Here is a 20,252-nt window from a genome sequence, read left to right as displayed (position 1 = left end):
TACACAAGTACGCTTTGGTTGTATTCATATTGAGAAAAAGCTTAAAAACAAAGCTTTGTGCATAATAAAATGTGTGCACCAACTTGATAACAATACACACAAACTGCACCTGTGGCGAATACAATAAAGGGACAAAAGGTATTAAAAACAATGCAAAGTAGAAGAACCTTACACCTCACAATGTTAACCGGCTTTGTTATGCAAATGTTGGCATGTTTTCCAGTGACGAACTAGCATTTTATAGCAAGACGAAAAGTATGCTTATTAGCTAGTTGAAGATACCTTTAGTTCAGTTATATAGTTTTCTATGAAATAACAATATTGAAGACAAACTAAGAATGAAAATCATGTCACATATATTGATCGGATTATTTTTTAACTTTTTATTTAGTAAACAAAATTCTAAACCTGATAAAATTAATAAATTAGTACTATAAATTTTGATCAGTATACTTTGTATACGAGTATGTCACATCAAATAATTTTCATTTTCCATCTTTATTACATAGTCTGATAGATTGGTTCATTGATATGAACGTTTCTTAATTGTGGCTTTCTTCTATCTTTAGAAATTTCCAAATTGACGTTAACATTTATTTGTACCACAATTTGATAATTAAATAAGTATGTGTCGAGTAAAAAATACGTATTTTTTAAAATAACACATCCCCTATTCGGCCTCCATTTCGCATATACTAAGATACCTAGCTAATTCCGCTTTGATCTCATTATAAAGGGTACATTACGTCGCGATTGAAGTTTTCAGTTTTGCTGCGCCACAGTTATCGCAATTGTCAGGTCACAGAATATATCGTTAATAGTTATATAAGTTTACTTTAAATCTCAACACATTTCTTTTTTTGTGTAAATAATTCCACTGAAACCACAGTGGCTCAATTATCTCAACTCACTTAGAGTGAAATCACTTAATTCAATTTGAGCCATTTAAATTGCTGAAGGACTAGACGGTAAATAGTTTAAGTAGACAAATAAAATTAAGTTGTTTTCTTCTTGTGCTTTTGCTCGCATGAAAACATGATTTAATTAAGGCAGATAAATATAACATTGAGCGAAATAAATTTAAATTAAAATTAATAAATTAATTAGTTTAAGAATAACAATATTTAAATAAATACATGATATATCTTACTTTACAAATAGACAAGAAAACATTTATATATTATATATATTTTTTAAGGATCATTGTAAAAATTCTGTAGACAACCATTCTTCAAGTTGCTACAAAAATCAAATTTCAAGGTACAGTTAAGAAATGAAGAAAATAACACTAAAACTTATAGCTGTATTTTTTTACGAAGATTTTGACTGAAAAGTTAGATACCTCAATGATATGAAGAGAGAATCATTTCCCGATATTAATATGGCGTGATGAAAAAATTGATATAACGAGAACAGTATTTCCCCACATCCTTAGGTACCTAGCGTGTGTGATGTTTTAATTAAATTAAGCGAATATGTCTTTCTGACACAATGTGCTCTAGCGTCGAAAAGGTCTGGACTTTGGTCTAGTCCTAAATATCTAATATAATGATTTCTGCTTCGCGGGTTGATTTATGAAGAAGATTATTTTATGAAGCAATCATATGTGAAATATAAAACCTCAGTTTAGTTAGCGTCGACACAAATTGTGTTATTGGTAGTTTGCCCATGCACATTCTAATATTCTAAAAGTTATTTAGGTCTCTTAGAATAAGCACTTTACGAAGAATCTTCATTTGTGACGTGTTGAAATCTCACTATAAATATAACGATCTCCGTTCTGCTTCCATGGTTTTAATAATTAATGTTTCTGCTTCTCACACAATATAAAATACAGAGGTTTTTCTTCACAACCAGAGGCTTTTAAATTTAAAATTTTCTAAGCTTTTCTACTGTGTTTGCCTAAAATGCCTGTAAAATTTAGAACTTAAGAAGAGGGCATAGTAACCACGTCCACTATTTTAGGCGGTAGTACTGCTGGAAGTAAAAATTCTAACAAACCATAATACAAAGTAATTTTTCCCTCCAATTGATTAGAATTATGTTTAGAATATACAAAAGCATGGAAAATGATAGCAGGCTTTATTGTGTTGCCTTCAGAAGTATTACGGAAAAGAAATATTTGCTCGTTGATAGTGATGTATCGGAAAATCTATGTTTATCTTTTTCAATTATAAAGAAGGTAGTGAGTGTTTTTTAGTTATCTATAATTTGTTTCTGTCGTAGCGGGAATCGAAGGTAACTGTAAATATATTTTCAGCTATTTTGTCACTGTTGTTAATTATATAATTATTTGAAAATAATTCCCATTTTACATTCCAAAAAATCAATAAGGAAATAGTATAATTAAATCACATAACAAAAATATAATAAAACACTTTAAGTCAAGTTTTGCTAAGTTAGCTTTCATTACTAAAACTCGTTAACATACATACATAATTCTCGTGTAACTTGTTGACAAGGAAATAAATAAATGTTACAAATCACATTTGTATGTACCATGCACAAAAACCTCATTTGAATATTTCATTATAATGACGTGACATGGCGGGTCTAATCGTCTTGTATACGGATTAGCATGGAAATGCTTGCTGTGCAGGCGGGAGCATGAGTTGCAAATAAGTACTGTTGGTGTTGATTATTATCTTGGAGCAAAAATACTTTTGCCACCGCTTTTTGCAATTATGCAATTAAAATTCATTTATGTGTCGCCGATTTTGATATTTGAATTTACAGAGCGTTAATTTTACAATGATTTATACAACTCGAAATTTAGGTTTGTTATGTGCCATTTGTTGTAGAGCAGAAATTAATAAAAAAGTTATGTAAAAGTGTTGAAGCGAGTTTGTAGGATGACATGATTTTTTAAATTTATTTAAAAATTTAAGTTGGAAATCTTTGCTTTATTGAATAAATTAATTTCAAAAATTATTTTGAACTATCGCTAATTTCTTAAATCTACTTTATTTATTTAAATGAAAGCGTGTATATTCGCTTTTCAATTACTACTATTTGTAAAAATAAGTTTTTAGTGGACATGATATTCTTCAAACATTTTAAATTTTATCCATTATTGAGAACAATTATTATATAATCTATATCTTCCCAAAAAATATTTATAAAAAGATTTCTTGGAAGTCAATCATCATTAAAATTAAGATGTAGAATTCTAAAAATTGTTCCGCAGTAAGAAATGTGACTCCTATGTCAAATACAATAAAAATGGCAAAGCTGCAAACGTGAAAGGGGTTAATCAAAACTTTGAAAAATATATTGTTTGTTAATCATCATCATTGGAAACTTTTTCATTTGATAAGGTACCTTCACGAAATTTGATATAGATTATTATTCAAGGCAAGCTGTAATCTCCGAAGAAATTGTTCAGATCGGACCACTATAGCCTATAGCTACCATTCAAACTGGCCGATCAAAATCAAGTTAAAGATTCTTTTATACACCTTTTTGCTATTAAAATATTCGTTTGTGAAGAATATTTAGCTTCGGTGCAGTGGAAGTTAACGTTTATTCTTGAAACATTTTAAATTCTCCGTATGGAAACTCCGTTGATAATATTATGTTTGACGAGCGCTTGTTTTGTTTCGTTAACAGTGTCCTTTTCCAGACAACGCATTCCAAAAGCGGTGGGTTGATGAAATAACTATCTTTTATTGAAGTGGCTGAGGGTAAAAATGTTTTCAATAAGCTGGTGGTTTTGAGATGTAGCACACTGTCATGTGCAGCTTCTCGACATGTGAAGAGGTCATTGTCACACACTTCGATGTATGTAAACACTTAGTTATATATATATGTAAGTATAATATATTTATATACATGTATATACTCAAGCGTCATAAAGAGGATTTGATGTCAGGAAGATTGAAGTTGATACTTGTACTCGTATCAAAATATTCACATGTTGAACTTGTAACTAAAGTGGTTTAGTTAACCTTCTCCATTTCAATATTTTTTACATGTATAAAGTCTAAACTTCTTAGAATTCTTATAAATTTTCAAATCAAGTTTACAACATAAAAAAAAATCACAAAACAAGTTTCATGATATTAATGTTGCCTTTTGACAAAAGTTATTTCTTGCTAAATCGTTGTTATAAAAAGTTTGCGAAATTTTATTTCTTACCTGTTTGCTTTTTGCGTTACCCTGATATTGTCATTTCGTTAATATTACTAATATTACCACGCTTGTGGAAATGCCATCATGTACTTTATTGCAGGATTATTGATTTTAAAAGTATTTTTCACAAAGCTTTAAAGTTTATCTACCAAAATATATATCTTCAAGTCTGATTATGATGAAGTGGTTAAATTACTTGAGCATTGCATCAGAAAATTTACTGATATTATCCTCCTATTTCAAAGTTTAGTACACTCTGATAAAGATTTTCAATAATACGCACAAATAAAGTGAGTTAGGTAAAGAAGTACTGAGTTTAGCCACAGACTATATATATACGTATATGAGTTTATTTTAATAGACTATGCGCATGTTTATGGTAATATTGACAGTTTCATCGTCTCACCATACTTTATTAGCAACTTTTGCTTCTTAGTTGCATTTGACTTTTCTACAATATTTTTTTTGAGGTAGCGAATTTGCTTGGGCTAGGTGCGAACACCGTAGTCAAGTGCATTGCTTGTATGGACACCCTTAGTTTGGGAGTTGGGTTCAAATGGTATATGTAGAATTTTTTAAAATTCTAGTACTGATAGTGTACAAGAGGTGAAGGAGTATGAAATACCTTAAGGTCTATTTCGTCGGCTTAGTCGGCTGATTTTTCTTGTTTGCAGTACCAGATTAATTGATAACAAACCTTTAGTTCTATATCTTTCTTAAAAGTCAAGAAATTGTCGCTTAGCTTTACTGGATTACATATATTTACATATACTACTCACCCACATCATATTGAGTATATGAAATATAAAAAACTTCATTCCTTCGTTTACCTATTGTTTGCACAATTTAATTAAAGTTATAATCTCTCTCAAACACATTTTTATGATCATTCATTTGTTGTTTATCAAGTACTTACTGCTGAAGTTATTATCTGCTTAGCACGTAATATTTGTAACAGTAACGACTGTAAAAGCTAAACTCCGGATATATCAGATAAATATTGCAGAATTTGTTGGAATTAAATAATAAGTATCCATATTTATAATCTCCCGACCCCCAGCAAGTGGTAATGCATACATACATATACTTTGAGCTCGTAAAGCATATAAATGTATTTCTTCTTCCTATTAATATAAAATGCGTAAGTCAATGTTGAATGTTAGTATAATAGGATGGGAATAAAATTCCGTCGAAAATAATAACAAAATAGACACAAATAAAGAAAATAACACATCATTTTCGGCTAGACTTTCTAAAGACATTTGTCATTGATAAAAAATAAAATTAAAAAAGTGATTTAAATACTTTTTGTTTGGTCTTTATATTTTTTGGAAATTAAACCTCCGTTTCTACTCTCCATTTGATGTAGGTCTGAGGAAGTTGTTATCTGTTTATAAATGCAGTAAAACGCACAAAGTCCCATCAAAGTCTGCATCGCCAACGATGGAAATTGAAAAAGAAAAAATTTAAATCTGAAAAGCATATCATAAATAACATATTGTACAATGCACAGCGGCTGTACGGTAGTCTGTTTATATTTTCTTGGGTTGCGCGCTCTCGTAGCCGTGTTACGGCATACTAATATTATAATCTTTTACCGGTAAGGGTTTTAAAATCCAAAAAAAAAAAAAAACAAGAATTTTAATAAGTTTTAATATCAATCGAAAATTTACAATTCACACGTGACCGACTTTAATCGGAAAAAACCAATGTACATGGTAGATTATAAAACTTTAGGTAGATATCGATTTAATATTAACGTATACACCTAGTCACACTGTATGATAAAAATACTTATACGCATGATTATAAGTATAATATTAAGGAGACCTTTAAGTTAATTATTTTAAACTTATTGATTTCATTAACCATACTCAGAAACATTTCCTCATTTCAGCCATAAGTGTCAGAGTTGAAATTAAGGCGGACAATATGATAAAGAAAGAAAAGGTGAGTTAAGCTTGATTCAATTGTTATGTTATATGTAAGCAAAATTTGGGGCAAAATTCAAAATTTTTTTTAAAAACGGCCGCCATTTTGGCACGTTTGATTTTTTGATCGTAGGTCATTTTGCGGAGAATATCTTTTAGTTTAACGAAAATTTTTTATTTTTATCATCCATTACGAAGGCTGGAATCACTGCAGCAGTGGAGCATCTTTTCTTTTTTGCACCGTCGGAGATCTCGTAAAACTCAAAAAATATTTTTTTTCACACATTCAATAAATATATCCTCAAAATTTCAAAAACAATGGCACAATTGTGTTTTTTTTGTAGTTCCAAAAATCGATGTTTTTTTGGTTTTTCTGTCATATATATAACTCGCTTTTACAAAGTTTCGAAGAATCCATTCCTTTGAATTTAATTTCTGAGTTTATTATTAAATAACTCGTTCGCTTACTTATATACTGCTTTTTTAAGAATTTATAAGTCTCATATAAGCCAAGCACACATGCTGGGGTAGCCTTTTAGAAATTTAATTAACGGCAAACCAATCTTTGCACTTTACAATTGTGCTGTCTCAGAAGCAAACAACCAATTCACAACATCATCCGAAAAATTGTGCTCACATTTTCTTCACTTCAATGACGAACGAATTCTCTATGTTTCGTTTAATACACAGTACAATAATAATTAATCGTGACCCACTGACGAAGCCGCTTTCATCTGTTGAACTTAATGTGCCTCAAGCGCGTTGTCAGAAGATTACCAGTTGATCTACTGTAAGCTTTCATGTAGAGAATATCACGAATAAGTCTTGACATTAATCAGGTTGATAATGCGTTCGCGCAAAGAGAAGTATTGTCCTAATTTCACAAGGGATACACAGTTATTAGAAAGAGATTATTTCTGAATTTCATTAAGATTTATTGTTTATATGTTTTTGATTAATAGGACTTTGTGGGTGTGGCAATGGACCGATTCCGCCCAGTATGGTTTTTTTTTTTGAACAGATAATTTCAATAGCGATTTGAAAAAAGAGGAATATGTTCCATTTACTGAACATTTGAGACAGGTGTCACAAGATATGGTGCTAAGGTCAATTCAGTTATTACTAGTTAACAAAATTCAGGTATTAAATTTTTTAGTTAATGAAAGTTTTCTTCCCCAATAAACATTTTTAAGTTAAATAATACACGACGTGCTTAAAACCGCAACCCTTATGATAAGCTGCCACAAATTTGCTTGAATGCAAGGCCATAAGATGTAATTTCAAAAAATTGGGTGTGTGAGTTGGGTAATTTTACAGCGAATACTTTGTAAGCATTTTTAGAATGAGTGTGAATCCAGTACACAAGTGATTTTATTTTGAAAAAATTATTATATAAGTGAGTCAATACATTGCAAATTTGAAAAGAAAGAAAAACATGCAGCAAATATTGCGAGAGAAAAAGAAAGCTCGCCGACTTTTCAGAGAAGATCGTTTGCTAAATTTTGAAGAAGAAATTCCAAAAGCACTCTATGTATATGTATATTATAATAACTATTGGTATATTGCAAACTAGGTGTGGTAAATCTATTCAGTTTTGAAATCAACGCAGAAAAGTTTAAATAAATATTTTACACGAATTTAACCTCAATTACGAAGCCTTTTTTTATTTTCGTTCATACATATGTATATACGTGTAGATTTTTTAATATCTATTAGTATAAAAAGTTTAACTAATTGAACCGAACCGAACCGCGGTTTAGAGATACTCATAACGGCTTCTTGAACCGGTATAAATATTTTCTGAGTGGTTCGAACTACTGAACCGAACCGCATCGAGTTTTGCAGTGGCTTGCAGCTCTAATAAATATCGTAATATGTTTTTTTCATAACCAAAGCTCAATGCTTAAAATAAGTTTTTTTAACCTAGAAATAAAATAATTTATTCTTAAACACCTAAATACCTAATAGACCAACAATATTTAAGTAAAACCGACTGAGAATTCTAAAACTCATTAACATTCATAACTTCTCGTGTTGCATGTTGACAAGGAGTGAAAAAACCGTTACAAAATGCCATTAAATATTTGTCTATGTACACAAATACCTCATTTAAATATTTCATTTGAATGCCGACAGTCAAATAGGCAGAAAATGGCAAACCATGACGTTTAATAATCGCATGAATGAATGAAATTATGATTGTTCGGGAGAGAGCATGAGTTGTGGATTTCTCTACTAGCTTATTGCTTAGATATATACCTATACTCCTTTACATATATTTTTGCAAATACAAACGACGGTTGCTAACGGTGATCATTATGTTGCACGAATATAATTTCGCAACCGCTTGTTGCGGTAACTAAAAATTAACTATTTTTCGCTAAATTGGTTATTCGAATCAGCAGAGCCTTAATTTTTCACCGATTTACATGTGTCTAATTCGAAATTTGAGAGAGATTTGCTGCAAAAGTAAAAAAAATAATTAAAATAAATTAATGTAAATACATTCATGCAATAATTTAAATTGTGTTTAAAAATTATAATAAACGATGGAATTATTTTTCTTGTTAAGTAAAACAAATTTAAAAATAATTTGAAACTAGAGTTAATTATGTAAATTCAGTTTGGTTGAGCGCGTACACTTTTCCCCTTCAGTTGCTATATTAGTAACGAAATTTAATACTTTTGTTTTATTTAAGAGGACATGATATTCTCCAAATTTAATATTCCTTCTTTTTTATTACTAATGTTATATAATATAATACAGCCTTCGCAAATAATATTTGTTAGAGTATTTATTAAGTAAATCAAGCCCCAGTCAATGTATCTATAATATAATAAAACTTATCACGAATAGTGGCTTTGAGGTGAGCCATCTTACTATCAAAAATATGTGAACCCCAAATCTTACAGCAAACACTTTGTCGAAAATATCGGTCAATCTGTGAGATATATTATAGTAATTCAAAGATAATCCTTTTCTGATAATAATATGTCTACATGTCAAAAATGGGTTGTATCGAGTCAATAATTCCTTTAGCCCCATTATACGTAATAGAAACATTTTTGAATTATCGGCTGACTTCCTATCACATATATCGGCAAATAAGTAAGATATCTTAGCAAAATTGACTGAACCAATATTGGAAATACTATAGCTGAATGCCGAAGATATGTGACATTGGTTCACAAATAACCCAAACTATCATATATGTTACTACATATATTGATTTTCGTTGTTTTAACAAACCTAATGCACTTGAAGATGCAAGAGTATGATTTCTTTTTGAAAACGCTTTCTCATATCAGGATGTTCGGCCTTAGTGTTGACCAAAAACGCCAACTGTGTTCTGTTAATAGGCCTTAGTTTATATAAAAAAAGTAGTTAAAATCTATAAAACTATATTGTTAATGAAGAAGCTTACATTTTATTAATAGTTGTTCCCCACTAACAAATTTCATGAATTTGCATGAAAAACATTACATCTACGAGTAGAGAAAATTTTCTGATATGGTATGATATGAAAAACACAAATTAGGGAATTTTTCCATTGGAAAAATCACACCATATATACAATAAGGCTGAATATGTATACAAGTGTGTATTTATATTATATTATATATGCATTTCCATAGACCATAATACTAGTTCAGTTTTATATTAATTTAGATTAAGATTAGTCAAAAGAATGGAATTTGTTTGCCTCTGTTTTAAGATAAAATAAAAAGAACACACACACATATTTCGTTACTATAATGATTTGCATCTATTTCCGTATGTATGTACAGATAATATTTAAACTCTGCAATTTTTAAACTTCAATAACAGCATCCTTACAGCTTTAAGAAAAGCTTTTGTTGATTTACTTTGGTGATTTTACTCAAAATCTGTAAATGGATAAATGTATAATTTCTACAAGTACACTTAGCGTTACAAAGTTTTTTACACAATGTTGTGTGTACATAAGTATTTTTGTAACTGTGTAGTTTGACCTTCACAAAACGCACGCGAGTGCAATTTTAAATAGATGTTATTATGGTATATTAAGTTGGTGGTAAAGGAACAGTGTTTCGATGTTGTACAGATGCTAGCTTGAACCCATCGCAAGTGCAACGCAAATAAATTTGTTTAAGCATCAACGTATTCAAGGGCACAACAGAAGAGAGAGGTGATTATTCTTCATTAGAGCGAGGTACGTACGTGCATACGTATTACTTGAATGTTAAAAAGTAAGTTTAAAAATTAGATATTATAATTAAATTAATTGTAAACTAAAATTAATAAAAGTTTTGCTTTTGTTGTATATGCAATTACTAGAAAGTTTCCTTTGATAGACGCAATAAGAAGTTTGAATTAATTTGGCTTGACAGAAAACGTCGTCTACTTGCCGCTTTTACAATTTTTTCTTTGTGTAAATTTTTGGTTTTGCTTTTAGAAATCTCGTTTGTCTTTTTAGTATATCAGTTAGACGTCAAGCAGTTACGTTACTATGGAGTTACTAATTAGGTAAAATTAAAACAAAGTTGTTAGCCTGTCGTGAAATATTTTGAACTGACCCAGTAATAAACTTATCACATGGATAAAGTGCAATACACAATAAGATGAAGCAAAGTAAGAAACATATATGTTCTGTTTATATTCTGTTTATAAATGTAAACGATTTATATATAAATCACGATATCAGAACATAACACATATAAGTTTGTATACTTGTAAGACAAAGTGTAGAGATTCTAAAATATCATGGGCACAGTAGTTTAATTAAAACAATATATAATATATATAGTATTCATACTCGTGCACAGGTATGCCTACAAACTCAATATTACATCGAATTCAATTGGCTTTGTCGTTCACCCTTGCAATGGCTTTATGGTGCAGTTAATAAATGCAAATATATGTATTTATGTGTGCTCATTCGTAACATTTAAACCATCGTATCTACTCAGCAAACCCACACTATATTTGCACACTTGAGCCAGTCAACAAAAAAAAAATTTAAGTTTAAAGAAGTTAAAAGTCGTATGCATGTGTGTAAATAGTAATTATGATAAATGGAACGGGTGTCTTTTCGAATTGGCAACATTTTTCATCCAAGTAAGCTTATTTGTATCGTCACCGGGACTCGAACGGATTTTTTCACCAGCGCTAACTACTGCATTGCGATTAATTGCCGTCTTCGATTCCCCACAGCACCTCGGGGTTTCGATATTTGTAGCGATTAAATAATTACGAGATTAAAAAACTATCGCCAGATCAATGGCAAAACTCTGAGTGTATTTCTGTAATGATAAATCTACTTATGATTTCTTTCACATTTTCTTGTCATGCCTGCTTGTTCATTTGTCGGAACCACCGATATCGGACCACTATAGCATGTAGCTGTCATACAAATTGAACGATCGGAATCAATTACTTTTATCGACAGCTTTTTCATTTGGTGACACATATTCACCAAATGTGGCAGGAGTTTTTGTCCCAGGCAATCTTCGAAGAAATTGTTCAGATCAGATCCCTATATCATATAGCAGCCATACAATAAAACCGATCAAAATCAAGTTCCTGTAAGGCATCTTTTGTATTTGTGAAAGGTGTTATAGCTTTGGTGGGACCGAAGTTAATGTTTTATCTTGTTGTATATGTTATTTTATAATTTTGCTTTAAACTTTTTTTTGGTTTCCCAATGTTGCTGATCTGAGCTAGCATTCTCGAATGTATGCACCTCTTTTGATGACTTCCTATTGTGTGCATACATGAAGCCAAGATTTATGACTGCTTGTTTTGTCGTTAACCATGTTTTTTTTCAGTTAACGATTGCCACAAGAGATGAAATGAAGAAATAACAATTATTCGTTGAAGTGGCTGTGAGTATGGAAACACTGAGAAAAATATTTGTCGTCGATAAAAGTGAACTTGACACTTACATATGTACTCCTTTGAATATATTTACAACTTAAGTGGTTTCGTTTATTTTGTACAACGGTTAACCCTCATTTGTTAAATAAATGTCCTAAAAGGTATTCGAAGTTGTGTTTGTTTGCTGTTTGCTTCTTAAATGAAAAGTCGGTTTCAGCTTACTCATACACTCATACACATTTGAAACCCTATAAACACACTTTAGTAAACAAGTATTGATTTAAAACATGATTTACCAAAGTTTTTGTTGTCCCAAACAATAATAACCTAGGCCTATTAAGGCTATTAAGATTTAATAGAACGTGAAAATCTACTTAGAAACTTTGCTTGATTTCTACTTTGATTTTGGTGTATACACTATGTATGTGTGTATGCCTTTTGTGGTCAACTAGCTTTGGGCATTAAATTGAATTTCAAGTTGTATTACTTTGTGTGTGTGTGTGTGTTTATATGATTGTATGAGTATATATGTATATAATAAGATTTGTAAAAATATTGAAACCAGCTGTGAATTGCGGGAAATACCAGCAATATTATCCACATTTACTAAGCTTTAGTACAATATTGCAAAATAATATGGGGAATGAGAAGCTCGATTTCTAAGGGAAATTTTAAGTAAAAATTGATGTTCTTAACTTTGTTATAACGGTATTGATACTTTTGTGAAGGGCCTAAGTTTTGAATTATGTATAAAGTTGTGATAATTCAGGTTAAACAGAAAAATACAATTACTCACCTTGAAAATTCATAATGTAAAATAATAGTTATTTATATATGTAGACCTTGTAGCAAAATTATTTAACCAAGTTACTTGCCCAGAATGCTGAAAAAATTAAGTGCAACCATCTCTTACATATAAGTGCTTGACATGATATTTCAAGATGCTCAACGCACTTAATAAGGTCTGTCAAAACTAACTGCTGGTGGCTGCGATGATAAAAACTTTCGAGGAAATGTAGAAAAACACTAAGGAGCTGCATACATAAGAGCTTGTGTATTATGAATGTCATAATTTTGTTATAATCTAAATATTAATTATAATGACAGAGTGTCAGAGTGAGTATCACACATTATTGGAAAAACAAGCATTCCAATGGGCTTTTACGACGCAATGGCGGCAAGCAACATTCATTTTATTCACCATATTCACAGAACCTGCGATGTACATATATGTAAGTACACATGTACACATCAAAAAGCCGTATGAAAACACGTGTCAGTTTAAGTACTTATAGAGATATATGAATACACATACATATTTGCATGTTGTTGATCCTTTTCTCACCGCAGTTTTACACCAACTTCTGCTTCCACTTGTCGGAAGAGCAAAATTCCCTAATTCAACTGTGACCACTGTAATCAAGCAAAGTTCATAAGTGCCTTTGTAGTACAAGTCGTTTGCTGGTAATGACGAGGTGTAAAATATTGCTATAATTTGGAATAATATTAAAAGCATTTTAATTGAAGTCTATTTAGCTACTATGTGAAACATGTGGAGATTATATTAACGTGCTAATATTTTCATGCAAAACAGTCCATAAATATTTAGAAGTTAAGAACATTATACATGTAGGAGAGATACAAAAATGTTTTAATAACTTTTTACTTAGCAAATGTAGTAAATTCGAAATTAGACCACCTTAATTTTTGCTGTTTATTTTAGCGTCAGAACTACGCTTTGCTTAGAAAGCATTTACAACGAAAATCAATGGCAAAAATTTAAATTATAATGCTGTTTCTGATCAATGAAGTGAATATAAAAGACACAAGGCACAAAGTTGTATTTGCCTTTGTAAAGGTTACGAAAACTTTTTTAACTAAATCATATTAATTTTTAAGCAGTGCTATCAACTATGTTCTCTTCATAGCCTCTCATATAAAGTTTTATTTTCGTTGAAAGCACAAATAGACATCTGAATTTCTAAATCATAATATTTGAATTGCTTTTAAATCTTTTGAATACTTTAACTGCTAACGTGTCTGTGTGTACAAGTATGCGCTTAAGAGCTTATATGTTTCTGCTTCACACCTCTCCGTTAATAGACATATACATATGTAATATAAATCCTTTATACATATATAACCTAAGTAAAAATATAAAGATAAATACATAGGTGTATGCCTGTGTGCCGATGAATAAGGATTATCGTTAGGAAAGTTAGACATAAAGCGCTAAAAATGTAGCCATAAACCATAGATACACCCATATTTGTATAATATTCAATTTTGTATGAATAGCAAATGTCCAGAGGATGATTTGTTTTGCGCCTACTTATGCAAGCACATGTGATAAAGACAAACTAAAATCATGAGAAAAAATAGCATGATTCTAGAAATTTATATCTATGGTATAGCATTATTTATAGGTAAATATTATTTAGTCTATACAAGTACTTGCTTTTTTTTTCAAAATTATAATGTAAAGAAAAACATGTAGAATAGTATGAAGCTTAAAATTTTTCTTATCTTTACCGTTGCCATGATGGAAAAGTACTGCATTGTATGTAGTGGCAAATTTCGGGCATTTTTAAGCAATTGCTCGGTTCAATTTGATGAGTTGTTCTCGGCAGCGTTCTCCATTAATGGTTTCTTATCGTTTTAAAAGCTCATAATACAACAAGCCCTTCTGATCTCACGAAATATTGAGCATTACCGTCATGGATATTCTGCTTTGCCGAATTTGTGTTCAGTTTTGCAAACTTTTTGGGTTATAATATCCAGAGAAGTGACATTTATCAGCGATTGTGTAGGCCCAATTTTATTTTATTTTTTATTATATCGATCTGATTCAAACCATATATGGTGAGTAACAATAATTTAAAAAATATTTGTACCATATTAAGGTTTTTTACTTACACCAAAAACTAAGTACAGGTATGCAGAAACCAGATCTTCATTTATATGTACACTTTTATAAAAAAGTCATCAACCAAAGCCAATGCCAAATCGCATTCCGTGTAAATTTTCGCATCACTGCCGTTGCCTTTGGCAAGTTTTAGACGAGTGACATTTACACACACTTGCATATATTTACACATATGTAAATCTACAATTGTAAAACACTTGTCTATATGCTCGCTCCCTTTAACGCATCCGTGGCAATCACCTATTCGCGAGTGCAAGTGCCTCACATATAATTCAACACAATGCCTTCTGTGGGGTTAGGGTGAAAGTGCACTAGTAATTAGGATGACCAAAAATCATACACACAGAAGTATAAAAATATTTAACGGTAGCAAATACAAGCACTACAATGAAAATATTCTTGGTTGAAAACGAAACTGGGACAATTTTTACATTTTTGCTTAACACAGCAGAGATCAAAAGGAAGAGCTAAAGATTAAAAATGAATAAGCGGATAAGAATGTAGGTTAAAAAAATCTCGGAGTCAAACAAGTTCAAGCAATAGTAGATTTTATATAAATATATATATCACTTGTAAGATAAAAAAGTGGCGTTGTCTTTTCTATTATTATTTGCATTTATTTTTGTTTAGGATAGCTATGTTTATTTTATAGTTCTACATAGTTTCGGAACCTGCTCACATAACAGCCAAAAAGCTCAAATTCACCTTTGGGCGTGTTACAAATTGACAAATATCGTACTTGTAAATGAAAAAGAATATTTTTAAATGTATGTGACAATATATTATCCCTTTAACCATAACTTCTTGATGTAAAATTTTCGTTAAGTATTATATTTTAAGCATAATTTAGCTTTTTAACTTACTTATCTTTAAGAAAATGATAATTTTCATAAACTTAAAACTTTCCTTTTGTGTTACTTTGTATAAATATTTTATTCCACTGTATCTGATTTAGTTTTCACAGTATGACTTGGTTGTTTGGTATTTTCTAACGTCTTTTTGTTGGCTTATATATAAAAAAATGTAATATTTCTTTGAATATATTTCAAAGCATTTTTTATGCGTCACAGAAATATATTTATGTTTTCTACAACAATTGAAAATTTGTTGTCACACAAAGATAACACCAGTGTAACTTGTGCAACAATCAAATGTGTATATTGAAGTAAAATTCCATTGAAATATACTAAATTTTGGTTTCGTTTTATACTTTTTCTGTGCCTAGAATTTTATGAATATTTTGAAAATATATAAATGAAATATGATTAGATAAAACTTCGTTTCAACTATTCTTTATAATAAAAAAGTTGTATGTAAAGTTGGTTAAAAAAAATATTGAGTATGGAGAAAAAGTTAGCCTAGAGTTCTATAGTTTGAGAATCAAAACAAGTGGAACACCAGTACGTATACGCAATTTATTAAAAGGCTTAATTCAACAACAATTGAACTCAAAAGACCTACTAGCTAGAGGAAACAAATGTAAATTATAAACATTTTAGAAAAAAACAAAACATAAAAAGTAAGGAAGGGTGTAACCGAACATTTTATACTCTTACAACTTGCAAGAATCAAAACCCAGTAAATTCATTCAGGTGCTGGCAAAAATGTTGCGAAAGAACTAAACATCCGCGTCAGCTAAAATTATACTAAAAACATCTTCTAATAAGAAGGCTATATATAGGCTATAATATGTGAAATTAACTCGACCGAAAAGGCCACATTTAATATATATTAATTTAATGTGGAAAACGCGAACCAGAGTATCGGAATTCATTGTATTAGGGATATGAAATTTAGACCAAGCTAATTTTAGAAAAACGAAAATCATTATACGCATTATATGGGAGTTGGAGGTAGTATTTCCCAGATTTGATCTATTTTTGCCAATACCACAAACTATTAACATGCCACAGACTAATAAAATGTACCTAGGGTTTTATTAAGGTACCTGACACACCATCACTAATCATATAGAGTGAAGTCAGCCGGATGCTCGAAAATTCTGACATTAGTTATATGGTGGCTAGATCAAGTTTTCGTTTCATTTTAAGCACAAAGATAGCTCACATATTGGACGATATATGCGGTATAAATTCGTTCGGAGTTCGAATATCTTTATATGAGGTATATGGGGGCTAAGGGAAGTATTTACTCAATTCAACCCATTTTTGACAAACATACTAGTATCAGGAAAGAACCCTCTATGAATTTCAATTATATATCTCACACATTGACAAATAGTTTTATTAAAAAATCAGCTATAAGTTCCATATATTCGGTACCTAGAGGCTGCGCTTTGTACAATTCTTTGATCACTAGGTAGCACTATTCGTGCAAAGTTTTATCCAGTTATATTATATGCTTCGGAAAAAGAAGGAATTTAAAATTGTGTTATGTGGTTATGAGAAGTAGACGGGGTTATTATCTGATTGTCTTGAATAAATTTGGTTATTATAGCTTTATTGGTTCAGGAGATATGCACATTAAACCTATTATAGGACGCGGCTGAGTCCATTTTTTAAAATTCCAACCTTTCCTTACCTAATGCAATTCGTTGTACCAAATTTTGTCTTGTATTTTATAAGGGAGCTTAATATAGTTATGGTAATTTTTGGTTTTCGATTAATGACATTTTGTGGGCGTGGCAGTAGTCCGATTGCACAGACGGACGGACGGACAGAGAGACATGCGGATATTTAACTCGATTAGTTTTAGGTGATACAAACAACAGTAAGGTGAACAAAACTATTATACTCTGTAGCAACATATTGCAAGAGTATAAAAAAGAGGAAATGGCAATACAAAACGTTTTGCACAAAATATATTATGTAAGTAAAACCAAGCATACAATAATGTTTTTGTTAAATTACTATGTAAAGGAAAATTGTTGTTGTTTCTTTAAACCGTACAATGTGTGCACCAACTTGATAACAAACACTGCCACAATAACCACATGTGTGGCAAATATGACAAAAGTACGAAAATGAATTCATTAAGTAGAAATGTTGGCATGCTTTTCAACGGCGGTTAAGATTGTATAATATATAAATGCATATATGTAGCTAGTATATATATATATATAGAAATACTGTATAAGCATAATTCCAACAAACAACTGAAAGGATTTTAATGGGCTCCTTAGTATTACTTAAAGTGCATTAAAGTTTAAAATCCATCCAAATGAAATACATTTTTATTAACTCTCTTCTCTTCTCTTGTGAATATCTTTAGTAAGTAAAAAGTCTTCATGTAAGCAATGAAAATTCATGTTAATTTGTCTTGTAAGAAAATTATGTACGAAGCATGTACCAAAATGAATATCTTAAAAGCAGTTCAATTCATAAATAAAAAAAACTACATATTTTATAAAGCTGCCGACAAAATAAAATGGCTTAAACACAAACAAAATATCAGTAGATCATAGTCATTTAACTATTTTGTTTGTGTAATCAATATATTATACAATCATATACCTACACGTTCAATTAAATGATATCCTTTAATTAATCTGATACTAAGCAAATTCAACATAGAGAGTACATTTATGGTACATATGCACATGCGCCTGTATATAAACGATTTCTATCCGACTCACATTGATAACTGACTGTGTTTGTTTAGTAGATATCTCTAGATAGCAAACGACAAAATTGTTATTTATGTGAAAAAAGGCAAGTTTAACTCTGCCTGCTTAAGTAATTCAAATAAAGTATATGTATAAGTATATGCATTTCAGTCTATGATAATTTTGAGCTGGCTGGTATTATAGACACACATTCACTTATATACATGCATATATTATATATAAAATCTGAAACTTAGTACAGCTAGCCTATATCTAAAGCATGCACACTTTGTTCAAAATTACTTGGCACTTCAATATTTATATGTATGTATGCCTGATATGGAATAATTTTAGACTTATTTGCCATATAATACTAATCAACTTGGGTGAAATTAATTATTATTATTATCTACATTTTCCATTCTCCGATGATAAATGAATAAGTACAGAGTGTGCCCTTTGTGCTAACGTTTAAATAATTAAGAGTTAGCTGACTACATTTGGAGGAGCACATCTACAATAGTTAGACCTATTATCTAAAGCAAATCGCTTATTCTCTGATAAACTCAATATAAAGTCAAAGGGCGAATGGAGGTTAATTAAGTTTTTAACCGAGATTACTAGTCTTTTTTTGTGTCTCGTAACTTTTATCATTTGGTACAAGAAATAGTAGTAATCAAAACATTATCGCGAAAAACTATTTTATGGTATACATACAAATATTTCCAGGACATATTTTAATTATTCCATTCAATTCACCTGAGAGAACTTTTTCAATACTAAGCTTTCATTCCACGACAGTTCACAGGTCCAACAATGATTCGAAATATATTCTGTTTCTCTCTTAAGTAGAATCATCACTTTTCAATATGAAAGTGCGAAAAATAAATTCCTTTTATGCAGAGCATATTTAGCAGTATAAACACCTTCATTACCATTGGCTCTAACTTATTTAAATGCTTGCCTAAATTTTCTTTGATCCCGTTATAAATTGCGCATTCACGCGTTTAATTCCAACACGCAACTTAGAAGTATTAATTAGTTTGAACAAAAAATCATAATTGCTGGTGTCAAAGCAAACGCATTATTCTATGAAAATCATTTGGTCGGTGAAACAAAAGGTTGGTGACATCGGCAGTTAATGCTGTTTCAATTAAAGTTAAATATCCATGGAACGCATGAGATAGCGCAAGTATCTTTATTCAAACAAATTTTGAATAACGAAATTTAGGTTTTATTAATACAACAGAAGTTGACAATTGGGAATTTTTTAATTTTTGAAAGTTTTATTTTTAATCAGTATCAATATTTAACTCAATGAGGAATCTTTAGATTCTTACCACTGGTGGGGGAAATATAAAAATCTTTCATTGAGTGAGAATTAATTAATTCTGATTTTAATATAGTTTTTGTTTTTGTTTAATACAATTTTTAAATCTAACTCATCTAACTAAATGTAGGAGTATATGCGTTTGTTTTATATATGGTATACCTATATTGTCAAGGGGCATGGGATTGGTTTTAATTGTGCAACTCAATGCATGTGTATGTGTGTATATTATATATATAGATAATATTATGTAATGTCAGTTTCTAAAACTTTATTTTGGCTATCAAACGGAAACCGTGACTCATCATCCAACTTCATAAACAATTTTTCATATTACCTTCAAGTGTGAAGTAAAACTAATTTTTTGTATTATTTTTATTGTAATCTGGTATATTTCACACCAATATATTTTTTTGTTTGTTACTGTTTATGTAATATTACGATTTTTCTTAATTTTTTACGAAAATATTAATGTATGAAATAGAGCCAGTGACTAAATACACTACATAGTA

At 30.3% G+C, this 20,252-nt stretch overlaps 1 protein-coding gene across 3 annotated transcripts in view; it reads left to right on the top strand.

Annotated features, from left to right (window-relative positions):
* LOC106623533 (serine/threonine-protein kinase 32A) overlaps positions 1-20,252 on the top strand; it is a 131,554-nt gene that overhangs the window by 52,046 nt on the left and 59,256 nt on the right. Inside the window, exon 4 of one of the 3 annotated variants that reach the window (XR_011394974.1) lies at positions 6,029-6,081. The exons of the other annotated variants lie outside the window; for them this stretch is intronic. The gene's annotated coding sequence lies outside the window, so the exon portion shown is untranslated. The remainder of the gene's footprint in view (positions 1-6,028; positions 6,082-20,252) is intronic. 3 annotated transcript variants of the gene reach the window in all.

This window comes from Bactrocera oleae, chromosome 2 (assembly GCF_042242935.1).
Source record: "Bactrocera oleae isolate idBacOlea1 chromosome 2, idBacOlea1, whole genome shotgun sequence".
Lineage (NCBI taxonomy): Eukaryota > Metazoa > Arthropoda > Insecta > Diptera > Tephritidae > Bactrocera > Bactrocera oleae.
This window is presented reverse-complemented; position numbering and strand designations above follow the sequence as displayed.